Below are 12484 nucleotides of genomic sequence, written 5' to 3'. Positions count from 1 at the left end.
GGAAAATGTTTTTACACATTTCTGATAATACCAGTACCACTAAAAAGGGTATTATGTTGGGTGAGAAAAAACTGTGTGTAGTTTTTCCTGCATCTGAGGAATTAAATGAAGTGTGTGATGATGCGTGGGTTTACCCCGATAAAAACTGTTAATTCCTAAAAAGTTATTAGCATCATACCCCTTCCCGCCAGAGGATAGGGCACGTTGGGAAACACCCCCTAGGGTGAATAAAGCGCTCACACGCTTGTTTAAACAGGTGGCACTACCGTCCCCGGCTACGGCCGCCCTTAAGGAACCTGCTGACAGAAAGCAGTAAAATGTATATACACTCACACGGGTGTGATACTGCGACCAGCAATCGCCTCAGCCTGGATGTGCAGTGCTGGGGTGGCTTGGTCGGATTCCCTGACTGACAATATTGATACCCTAGATAGGGACAGTATATTACTGACTATAGAGCATTTAAAAGATGCATTTCTATATATGCGTGATGCACAGAGGGATATTTGCCGACTGGCATCAAGAGTAAGTGCGCTGTCCATTTCTGCCAGAAGAGGGTTATGGACAAGACAGTGGTCAGGTGATGCTGATTCCAAAAGGCATATGGAAGTATCGCCTTATAAAAGGGAGGAGTTATTTGGGGTAGGTCTAACAGACCTGGTGGCCACGGCAACGGCTGGGAAATCCACATTTTTACCCCAGGTAGCCTCTCAACATAAGAAGACGCCGTATTATCAGGCGCAGTCCTTTGGGGCTTTACAAGCGGACTCAGGCACGGTGGTGGCCCGTCTCAAAAATTTCAGCGTGCAGTGGGCTCACTCACAGGTGGACCCCTGGATCCTTCAGGTGGTATCTCAAGGGTACAAATTGGAATTCGAGACGTCTCCCCTTCGCCGTTTCCTAAAGTCTGCTTTACCGACGTCTCCCTCCGACAGGGAGGCTGTATGGGAAGCCATTCACAAGCTTTATTCCCAGCAAGTGATAATCAAGGTACCCCTCCTACAACAGGAAAAGGGGTATTATTCCACGCTGTTTGTGGTACCGAAGCCGGACGGCTCGGTGAGACCTAATTTAAATCTGAAATCCTTGAACACTTACATACAAAGGTTCAAATTCAAGATGGAGTCACTCAGAGCGGTGATTGCAAACCTGGAAGAAGGGGATTATATGGTGTCTCTGGACATCAAGGATGCTTATCTCCATGTCCCAATTTACCCTTCTCACCAAGGGTACCTCAGGTTTGTGGTACAGAACTGTCACTATCAGTTTCAGACGCTGACGTTTGGTTTGTCCACGGCACCCCGGGTCTTTACCAAAGTAATGGCCGAAATGATGATACTCCTTCGAAGGAAGGGAGTTTTAATTATCCCTTACTTGGACGATCTCCGGATAAGGGCAAGATCCAGGGAACAGTTGGTAGTCGGGGTAGCACTATCTCAAGTAGTGTTGCGGCAGCACGGTTGGATTCTTAATATTCCAAAATCGCAGCTGATCCCGACGACACGTCTTCTATTCCTAAGGATGATCCTGGACACAGTCCAGAAAAAGGTGTTTCTCCAGGAGGAGAAAGCCAGGGAGTTATCCGAACTAGTCAGAAACCTCCTAAAACCAGGCCAAGTGTCAGTGCATCAGTGCACAAGGGTCCTGGGAAATAATGGTGGCTTCCTACGAAGCAATTCCATTCGGCAGATTCCACGCAAGAACTTTCCAGTGGGACCTGCTGGAAAAATGGTCCGGATCGCATCTTCAGATGCATCAGCGGATAACCCTGTCACCAAAGACAAGGGTGTCTCCTCTGTGGTGGTTGCAGAGTGCTCATCTTCTAGAGCAGGCATTCCCAACCGCGGTCCTCAAGGCACACCAACAGTGCAGGTTTTAGTGATATCCAGGCTTCAGCACAGATGGTTAAATCAAAATAACTGAGGTACTAATTAAGTCACCTGTGTTCAAGCCTGGATATCACTAAAACCAGTACTGTTAGTGTGCCTTGAGGACCGCGGTTGGGAAACACTGTTCTAGAGGGCGCAGATTCGGCATTCAGGACTGGGTCCTGGTGACCACGGATGCCAGCCTGCGAGGCTGGGGAGCAGTCACACAGGGAAGAAATTTCCAAGGCTTGTGGTCAAGCCTGGAGACATCACTTCACATAAATATCTTGGAGCTAAGGGCCATTTACAATGCCCTACGCCAAGCAAGACCTCTGCTTTAAGGTCAGCCGGTGCTGATCCAGTCGTACAACATCACGGCAGTTGCCCACGTAGACAGACAGGGCGGCACAAGAAGCAGGAGGGCAATGGCAGAAGCTGCAAGGATTTTTCGCTGGGCGGAAAATCATGTGATAGCATTGTCAGCAGTGTTCATTCCGGGAGTGAACAACTGGGAAACAGACTTCCTCAGCAGAAGTTTTCCACATGATTGTAAACCGTTGGGAAAAACCAAAAGGTGGACATGATGGCGTCCCGCCTCAACAAAAAACTAGACAGGTAATGCGCCAGGTCAAGGGACCCTCAGGCAATAGCTGTGGACGCTCTGGTAACACCGTGGGTGTACCAGTCAGTGTATGTGTCCCCTCCTCTTCCTCTCTTACCAAAAGTACTGAGAATTATAAGACGGAGGGGAGTAAGAACTATACTCGTGGCTCCGGATTGGCCAAGAAGGACTTGGTACCCGGAACTTCAAGAGATGCTCACGGAGGACCCGTGGCCTCTACCTCTAAGAAGGGACCTGCTCCATCAAGGACCCTGTCTATTCCAAGACTTACCGCGGCTGCGTTTGACGGCAGGGCGGTTGAACGCCGGATCCTGAAGGAAAAAGGCATTCCGGATGAAGTCATCCCTACCCTGATCAAAGCCAGGAAGGATGTAACCGCAAAGCATTATCACCGCATTTGGCGAAAATATGTTTCGTGGTGCGAGGCCAGTAAGGCCCCGATGGAGGAATTTCAACTATGTCGATTCCTGCATTTCCTGCAAACAGGAGTGTCTATGGGCCTAAAATTGGGGTCCATTAAGGTTCAAATTTCGGCCCTGTCCATTTTCTTCCAGAAAGAACTAGCTTCAGTTCCTGAAGTTCAAACGTTTGTAAAAATAAGAATTTACTCACCGGTAATTCTATTTCTCGTAGTCCGTAGTGGATGCTGGGAACTCCGTAAGGACCATGGGGAATAGCGGGCTCCGAAGGAGGCTGGGCACTCTAGAAAGATCTTAGACTACCTGGTGTGCACTGGCTCCTCCCACCATGACCCTCCTCCAAGCCTCAGTTAGGTACTGTGCCCGGACGAGCGTACACAATAAGGAAGGATTTTGAATCCCGGGTAAGACTCATACCAGCCACACCAATCACACCGTACAACTCGTGATATGAAACACAGTTAACAGTATGAAACAATAGAGCCTCTCAACAGATGGCTCAACAATAACCCGATTTAGTTAACAATAACTATGTACAAGTATTGCAGATAAACCGCACTTGGGATGGGCGCCCAGCATCCACTACGGACTACGAGAAATAGAATTACCGGTGAGTAAATTCTTATTTTCTCTGACGTCCTAGTGGATGCTGGGAACTCCGTAAGGACCATGGGGATTATACCAAAGCTCCCAAACGGGCGGGAGAGTGCGGATGACTCTGCAGCACCGAAAGAGAACTCCAGGTCCTCCTCAGCCAGGGTATCAAATTTATAGAATTTTGCAAACGTGTTTGCCCCTGACCAAGTAGCAGCTCGGCAAAGTTGTAAAGCCGAGACCCCTCGGGCAGCCGCCCAAGATGAGCCCACCTTCCTTGTGGAATGGGCATTGACAGATTTTGGCTGTGGCAGGCCTGCCACAGTATGTGCAAGCTGAATTGTACTACAAATCCAACGAGCAATAGTCTGCTTAGAAGCAGGAGCACCCAGCTTGTTGGGTGCATACAGGATAAACAGCGAGTCAGATTTTCTGACTCCAGCCGTCCTGGAAACATATTTTCAGGGCCCTGACAACGTCTAGCAACTTGGAGTCCTCCAAATCCTTAGTAGCCGCAGGCACCACAATAGGCTGGTTCAGGTGAAACGCTGACACCACCTTAGGGAGAAACTGGGGACGAGTCCTCAATTCTGCCCTATCCATATGGAAAATCAGATAAGGGCTTTTACATGATAAAGCCGCCAACTCTGACACTCGCCTTGCTAAAGCCAATAACATGACCACTTTCCACGTGAGATATTTCAGATCCACGGTTTTTAGTGGCTCAAACCAATGTGATTTTAAGAAACTCAACATCACGTTGAGATCCCAAGGTGCCACAGGAGGCACAAATGGGGGCTGAATATGCAGCACTCCTTTCACAAATGTCTGAACTTCAGGTACTGAAGCTAGTTCTTTTTGAAAGAAAATTGACAGAGCCGAGATCTGTACCTTAATGGAGCCCAGTTTTAGGCCCATATTCACTCCTGCTTGCAGGAAATGCAGAAATCGACCTAGTTGAAATTCCTCTGTTGGGGCCTTTTTGGCCTCGCACCATGCAACATATTTCCGCCATATGCGGTGATAATGCTTTGCCGTAACATCTTTCCTGGCTTTAATAAGCGTAGGAATGACTTCCTCCGGAATGCCCTTTTCCTTCAGGATCCGGCGTTCAACCGCCATGCCGTCAAACGCAGCCGCGGTAAGTCTTGGAACAGACAGGGGCCCTGCTGCAGCAGGTCCTGTCTGAGCGGCAGAGACCACGGGTCCTCTGAGATCATCTCTTGAAGTTCCGGGTACCACGCTCTTCTCGGCCAATCCGGAACCACGAGAATTGGGTTTAATCCTCGCTTTCTTATTATTCTCAATACCTTTGGTATGAGAGGTAGAGGAGGGAACACATAAACTGACCGGTACACCCACGGTGTCACTAGAGCGTCCACAGCTATCGCCTGAGGGTCTCTTGACCTGGCGCAATACTTCTCTAGTTTTTTGTTTAGGCGGGACGCCATCATGTCCACCTGTGGACGACCCCATTGATTTACAATCATTTGGAAGACTTCTGGATGAAGTCCCCACTCTCCCGGGTGGAGGTCGGGCCTGCTGAGAAAGTCTGCTTCCCAGTTGTCCACTCCCGGGATGAACACTGCTGACAGTGCTAGTACATGATTCTCCGCCCATCGGAGAATTTTTGTGGCTTCTGCCATCGCCGTCCTGCTTCTTGTGCCGCCCTGTCGATTCACATGGGCGACTGCCGTGATGTTGTCTGACTGGATCAGCACCGGCTGGTGTAGGAGCAGGGATTTTGCTTGACTTAGGGCATTGTAAATGGCCCTTAGTTCCAGAATATTTATGTGAAGGGCAGTCTCCTGACTTGACCATAGTCCTTGGAAATTTCTTCCCTTTGTGACTGCCCCCCAGCCTCGTAGGCTGGCATCCGTGGTCACCAGGACCCAGTCCTGTATGCCGAATCTGCGGCCCTCCAGAAGATGAGCACTGTGCAGCCACCACAGAAGAGACACCCTGGTTCGTGGAGACAGGGTTATTAAACGATGCATCTGAAGATGCGATCCGGACCACTTGTCCAACAGGTCCCACTGAAAAATTCTGGCATGGAACCTGCCGAATGGAATTGCTTCGTAAGAAGCTACCATCTTTCCCAGGACCCGCGTGCAGTGATGCACCGATACCTGTTTTGGTTTTAGGAGGTCTCTGACTAGAGAAGACAACTCCCTGGCTTTCTCCTCCGGGAGAAACACTTTTCTGGGCCGTGTCCAGAATCATTCCCAGGAACATTAGACGTGTCGTGGGGACCAGCTGTGACTTTGGGATATTCAGAATCAAGCCGTGCTGGCTCAGCACTTCCTGAGATAGTGCTACTCCCACTAACAACTGTTCCTTGGATCATGCCTTTATTAGGAGATCGTCCAAGTATGGGATAATTAAAACTCCCTTTTTTCGAAGGAGTATCATCATTTCCGCCATAACCTTGGTAAATACCCTCGGTGCCGTGGAGAGTCCAAACGGCAGCGTCTGGAATTGGTAATGGCAATCCTGTACCACAAATCTGAGGTACTCCTGGTGAGAATTGTAAATGGGGACATGCAGGTAAGCATCCTTGATGTCCAGGGATACCATGTAATCCCCCTCGTCCAGGCTTGCAATAACCGCCCTGAGCGATTCCATCTTGAACTTGAATCTTTTTATGTATGTGTTCAAGGATTTCAAATTTAAAATGGGTCTCACCGAACCGTCCGGTTTCGGCACCACAAATAGTGTGGAATAGTAACCCCGGCCTTGTTGAAGTAGGGGTACCTTGATTATCACCTGCTGGGAATACAGCTTGTGAATCGCTGCTAGCACCGCCTCCCTGTCTGAGGGAGCAATCGGCAAGGCGGATTTTAGGAAACGGCGGGGTGGAGTCGCCTCGAATTCCAGCCTGTATCCCTGAGATACTATTTGAAGGATCCAGGGATCCACCTGTGAGCGAGCCCACTGATCGCTGAAATTCCTGAGGCGGGCCCCCACCATACCTGGCTCCGCCTGTGGAGCCCCACAGTCATGCGGCGGACTTGGAAGAGGAAGCGGGGGAGGACTTTTGTTCCTGGGAACCTGCTGTTTGCTGCAGCCTTTTTCCCCTGCCTCTGCCTCTTGACAGAAAAGACCCTCCTTTTCCCCGCTTGTTTTTCTGGGACCGAAAGGACTGAACCTGATAAAATGGCGCCTTCTTAGGCTGTGAGGGGACATGGGGTAAAAATGCTGACTTCCCAGACGTTGCTGTGGAAACTAGGTCGGTGCATCTCCAGTCCACTGTCGAGTCATAAGCATCTCCTAGCAGAGATGGATAATGTACTTACTTTAGATGCCAGCCGGCAGATTTCCCTCTGTGCATCTCTCATGTATATGACTGAGTCTTTGATATGGTCAATTGTTAGCAGGATCGTGTCTCTGTCTAACGTGTCAATATTTTCTGACAGTTTATCTGACCACGCAGCGGCAGCACTGCACATCCATGCTGACGCAATAGCTGGTCTGAGTATAATGCCTGAGTGTGTATATACAGACTTCAGGATCGCCTCCTGCTTTCTATCAGCAGGTTCCTTAAGGGCGGCCGTATCCTGGGACGGTAGTGCCACCTTTTTAGACAAACGTGTGAGCGCTTTATCCACCCTCGGGGGTGTTTCCCAACATAACCTATCCTCTGGCGGGAAAGGGAACGCCATTAGTAGCTTCTTAGGAATTACCAATTTCTTATCAGGGGAAGCCCACGCTTCTTCACACACTTCATTTAATTCATCTGACGGGGGAAAAACTACAGGTAGTTTTTTCTCCCCAAACATAATACCCTTTTTTGTGGTACCTGGACGTAAATCAGAAATATTTAACACCTCTTTCATTGCCTCAATCATGCAGTAAATGGCCTTAACGGGCATTAAATTTGACTCATCGTCGTCGACACTGGTGTCAGTATCCGTGTCGACATCTACTTGTGCCACCTGAGATAGCGGGCGTTTCAGAGCCCCTGATGACTTTTGAGACACCTGGACAGGCACGAGCTGAAGACTCGGCTGTCCCACAGTCGGCATGTCGTCAAATTTTTTATGTAAGGAGTCTATACGTGCACTCATTTCCTGCCATAATACCATCCACTCAGGTGTCTGACCCCCAGGGGGTGACATCCCTGCTAAAGGCATCTGCTCCCCCTCCACATCATTATCCTCCTCAAACATGTCGACACAGCCGTACCGACACACTCCACACACACAGGGAATGCTCCAACAGAGGACAGGACCCACAAAAGCCCTTTGGGGGGACAGAGTAAGAGTATGCCAGCACACACCAGAGCGCTATATTATATTATATATACATACACACACACACACACACACACACATATACATACACACATACAGGGACTAACTGAGTAATGTCCCTAATAGCTGCTTTTCAATATAATATACTGTATACAGTGCCAATTTTAATGCCCCCCCTCTCTTTTCCCTCTTACTGTACTGTAGAATTGCAGGGAAGAGCCAGGGAGCTTCCTTCCAGCCGAGCTGTGAGGGAAAAATGGCGCCAGTGTGCTGAGGATATAGGCTCCGCCCCTTTTTCGCGGCGTATTCTCCCGCTTTTTATGGGATTCTGGCAGGGGTATTTACCTCATATATAGCCCCAGGGGCTATATATTGAGGTATTTTAGCCAGCCAAGGTGTTTTTATTGCTGCCTCAGGGCGCCACCCCCCAGCGCCCTGCACCCTCAGTGACCGGAGTGTGAAGTGTGTATGAGGAGCAATGGCGCACAGCTGCAGTGCTGTGCGCTACCTTGGTGAAGACAGGATGTCTTCATGCCGCCGATTTTCCGGACCATCTTCTTGCTTCTGGCTCTGTAAGGGGGACGGCGGTGCGGCTCCGGGACCGAACATCAAGGCTGGGCCTGCGGTCGATCCCTCTGGAGCTAATGGTGTCCAGTAGCCTAAGAAGCCCAATCCGGCTGCAAGCAGGCGAGTTCGCTTCTTCTCCCCTTAGTCCCTCGCTGCAGTGAGCCTGTTGCCAGCAGGTCTCACTGAAAATAACAAATTCTAAGACTATAACTTTCTAAGAGCTCAGGAGAGCCCCTAGTGTGCATCCAACCTCGGCCGGGCACGAAATCTAACCGAGGCTTGGAGGAGGGTCATGGTGGGAGGAGCCAGTGCACACCAGGTAGTCTAAGATCTTTCTAGAGTGCCCAGCCTCCTTCGGAGCCCGCTATTCCCCATGGTCCTTACGGAGTTCCCAGCATCCACTAGGACGTCAGAGAAAGGGGTACTGCATATACAGCCTCCTTTTTGTGCCTCCAGTGGCACCTTGGGATCTCAATGTAGTTTTGGGGTTCCTAAAGTCACAATGGTTTGAACCACTTGAATCTGTGGAGTTAAAATATCTCACATGGAAAGTGGTCATGCTGTTGGCCCTGGCCTCGGCCAGGCGCGTGTCAGAATGGGCGGCTTTATCCTGTAAAAGCCCTTATCTGATCTTCCATTCAGACAGGGCGGAATTGAGGACTCTTCCTCATTTTCTCCCTAAGGTGGTTTCAGCGTTTCATCTGAACCAACCTATTGTGGTACCTGCGGCTACTAGTGACTTGGAGGACTCCAAGTTGTTGGACATAGTCAGGGCCCTGAAAATATATGTTTCCAGGACGGCTGGAGTCAGAAAATCTGACTCGCTGTTTTTCTTTATCATCCACTAGGGGTCACTGGAGTACTCTTGGGATATGGACGGGCGTAGCCGAACAAAGGCACTGAATATTCAAATTTAGGACTCTCCCCCCCTCCATATCCCCAAGTACCTCAGTGTACTGTGCCAGTGTTTTTTCGGTGCTCACAGCACGAACATAGGCTTGTGGTATAACCACACTTGGATTTTTATTTTTTAATTTTTATTTTTAATTTTTATTTTTACACTTAGCACATCCCTTCCCAGTTTCTGGAAAAACATGGGTCCGGGATAGTGCCGCTGCACGGGCAGCGAATGGCGTGTCGGTCCTCACAAAGAGCACCCTCACAGCCACAGGCGCTATAAGAGGAGCGCATGGCGTGTCGGTCCTCACAAAGAGCACCCTCACAGCCACAGGCAGCCACTGTCTCCTGCAAGCTGAACGGAGCTTACAGAAAGAAGCTCCGGCACAGCCAGGATGAGACAAAGAGCTGGAAGAGCTACAGCTGCAAGGAGCTTACAGAAAGCCCGTCACAAGAGAAGCTGGAGGCTAAAACAGAGCTTGCAGAGAGAAGCTCGTCACAGCCAGGATGAAAACGGCACAAGGTATGGGTGTCAGGGCGGTCAGCGCACGCTGCCGCCCTACTGTGTGTGATGTTATACTGTAACGCCGCTGAAGGGGTCCTGCTTAACTACCCTACAGAGCGGCCGCACGTCACTCAGCCGCCGGCCGCTCTCACTGTACCCGCCGCTAAGCACGCCGCTGAAGGGTTCCTGCTTAACTACCCTACAGAGCGGCCGCACGTCACTCAGACGCCGGCCGCTCTCACTGTGCACGCTGCCGAGACTTTACCGTGTGCTAAAGAGCGGCCGCACGTCACTCAGACGCCGGCCGCTCTCACTGCGCTGATGGACCGGCACCAATACAGAGGCGCCGCCGAGAGTCTCCCGTGTGTTAACGAGCGGCCGCACGTCACTCACGGACGCCGGCCGCTCTTCCAGTCACCGCATGCTGATGCCGGACACAGAAACTGGGTACTATTGTTGGAAGGCCCGCCGCCGCCCGCTCTTCCGGACGGCTCCCCGGCGCTATATACAGCGTTCTCCTCCTCTCCCTGCACCCGATACCCGTACGCTGCAGGTAACATGGGGATGGGGGAGGGGAAGTAATGCCCATAGCAGCAGCAAAGGCTGCATGGGTTAAAAATAGACACAAGCAGCAAAGCGATTTTTATACAGTGTCAGGGGCTATAATATCACAGAACTGTGATTATACATGTTATATATATAATATATAATGAAGATTTTTGCTGCCAGAACTGTGTCTGATATCAGTATAAACTGTGATTATATGTTTAAGCAATTTATATATATAATATATATATATGAGGCTTTGGTTTGCAATAGGCTATCAGTGGCATAATCTATTCCACGTTTAACCATGTTTTCTGTTATTTTCCGTTAAGGCTGCAAGATAATAACATTAACTGCAGGCAGTGTAATGGATAACTAAATTCATGTATTTTTACTGTATCCTACACCTGTGTTATCATTGTATAATCTGTATAATAGGCTATTAAGCCTATATATTAAAACTGCAGCAAATAACCTGTACGGTGATTTTATGTGAAAACATGGCATGGCGGCCATTTTAATCATTGCTGTGTTTCCAGTTATAATTCCAGAACATTCCGGCCATACACCTCTACTCCACAAGGAGGCGCAGGGGTGTTAGTGGGAATTTTTAGTTCAGGATAATGCTAGAACATTCCTGCCCTACATCTTTAAGCCACCAGAAGGCGCTGGGGTGTTAGTAGGAATTTGGTTCGGGTTTCATATGCCATGTGAACTACTTTTCACATAAAGAACACTTTAGTTTCCTAAAGATTTCCGTAGAGATAAATATGCTGTTCAGCAATAACATATTTATATATATATATATATATATATATATATATATATATATATATATATGCCATATAATAACTTCATTAAGTCGTGCAAGTGTCTGTCTGTTGCCGATTATGATGTCTGTCTACATAGCGAATAAGGCTCTAGTGCAGACTAAAAATATTTAATTATTTTTTTTAAGAAACCTATGTTAACATTGGCATTTCAAATTAAAAGAGCGGTAATCGGAGTCTCGAAATGACTCTGCCAGCTCTAACAAAAGACAGTCTTTACAAAGGGCCAATTTCCCTTTGGATACCAAAGGGTTTATGTCACTGGTCTTATAATTTAATGCACGATTCTATGTCAAATCTCACACCGAATACTGCGGGGTTTTGGACAACCATACATAATCGTTTCCAAAAGGACGCGATCCACCATTGGAAGATGCGTTTCTGTCAAACATTACAAAAACCCAAGATACAGTTGGGTCACTAGAATCTATGTATGAAACCATGACGATCACTGTTAAAAGACGCTGCAGAGTATATCTGTTAAGCTTCTGCTAACGCCGGTTATTTTCATTGTCGCTAGTTAAGCGCGACAAGGCCAGAGCTTGTTTGCTCCTAAAATAATATACTTGTAACGGCATTTTAACCCTTTATAACAAACAGTCACGCTTTGTAACGAAGGGACGTCACAGTCAGCAAGCCAGTGGTTTGATGACCTCTTTTATAATTGTGGAAGCGCGTCTTTACATGTTACTTTTGCGAGATTTCATGACTTCAACTCATATATGTCTCAGCTATTTACAGCTTAAAGTACAAAACTGATTCTGTCGAACGGTTTGGCAATATGTCATTTAGTCTTTGCTGGTTTATAAACCAGCCAATAGTACGCCAACAGAGTCAGAGTTACTTATTCCCCTCTGTTTGAGCAAAACCAAACAGCTCCGTTGCAGTATCAATCAGCAAGTCATTTACTACAGTTAGAAAATGGATTTTCTGTAGTTAGTATTTGCTTTTTGCAGCCACAAAATTGCATAATTGCATTTGAAATTCACAATGCGTATTTACCCAGTCCGGTTTCTTCATCACAGGTTCTAGCGTTTGCAAATCGCCACAACCATTACCCATTTCATTTCTACCGTTGCTTATCGCTTCCGGTATTTACCAAAGTGATGTTGGGATCATAGCTCATCTCACATAAGAACTATGTATCAACAAAGTTCTTCTAACTTGCGCTACTAAAGTATACTGCGGTAGCAGATCAAGTTCGAAAACAATCGCATCTAAGTCTGTCTAAACGATGTCAATTCCTAGGTAAGATTATAAATATGGTAAGTCAAAGACTTTTACCTACTACACCAGCAAGAACAAAAGTACACGCACTCTAGCGGTACATTGGTGTATTCATCTATTAAGAATAAAGATGTGTTTTCAATTTAGTTCGCCACC

At 48.1% G+C, this 12484-nt stretch overlaps 1 protein-coding gene across 2 annotated transcripts in view; it reads right to left on the bottom strand.

The window, feature by feature from the left end:
• The window catches only part of ZBTB40 (zinc finger and BTB domain containing 40), a 368246-nt gene that overhangs the window by 301544 nt on the left and 54218 nt on the right, over nucleotides 1-12484 (bottom strand). The window lies entirely within an intron of this gene.

This window comes from Pseudophryne corroboree, chromosome 10 (assembly GCF_028390025.1).
Source record: "Pseudophryne corroboree isolate aPseCor3 chromosome 10, aPseCor3.hap2, whole genome shotgun sequence".
In the NCBI taxonomy this organism is placed as follows: domain Eukaryota; kingdom Metazoa; phylum Chordata; class Amphibia; order Anura; family Myobatrachidae; genus Pseudophryne; species Pseudophryne corroboree.
Note: the sequence above shows the minus strand (reverse complement) of the source record. Positions and strands in the feature narration are given on the sequence as shown.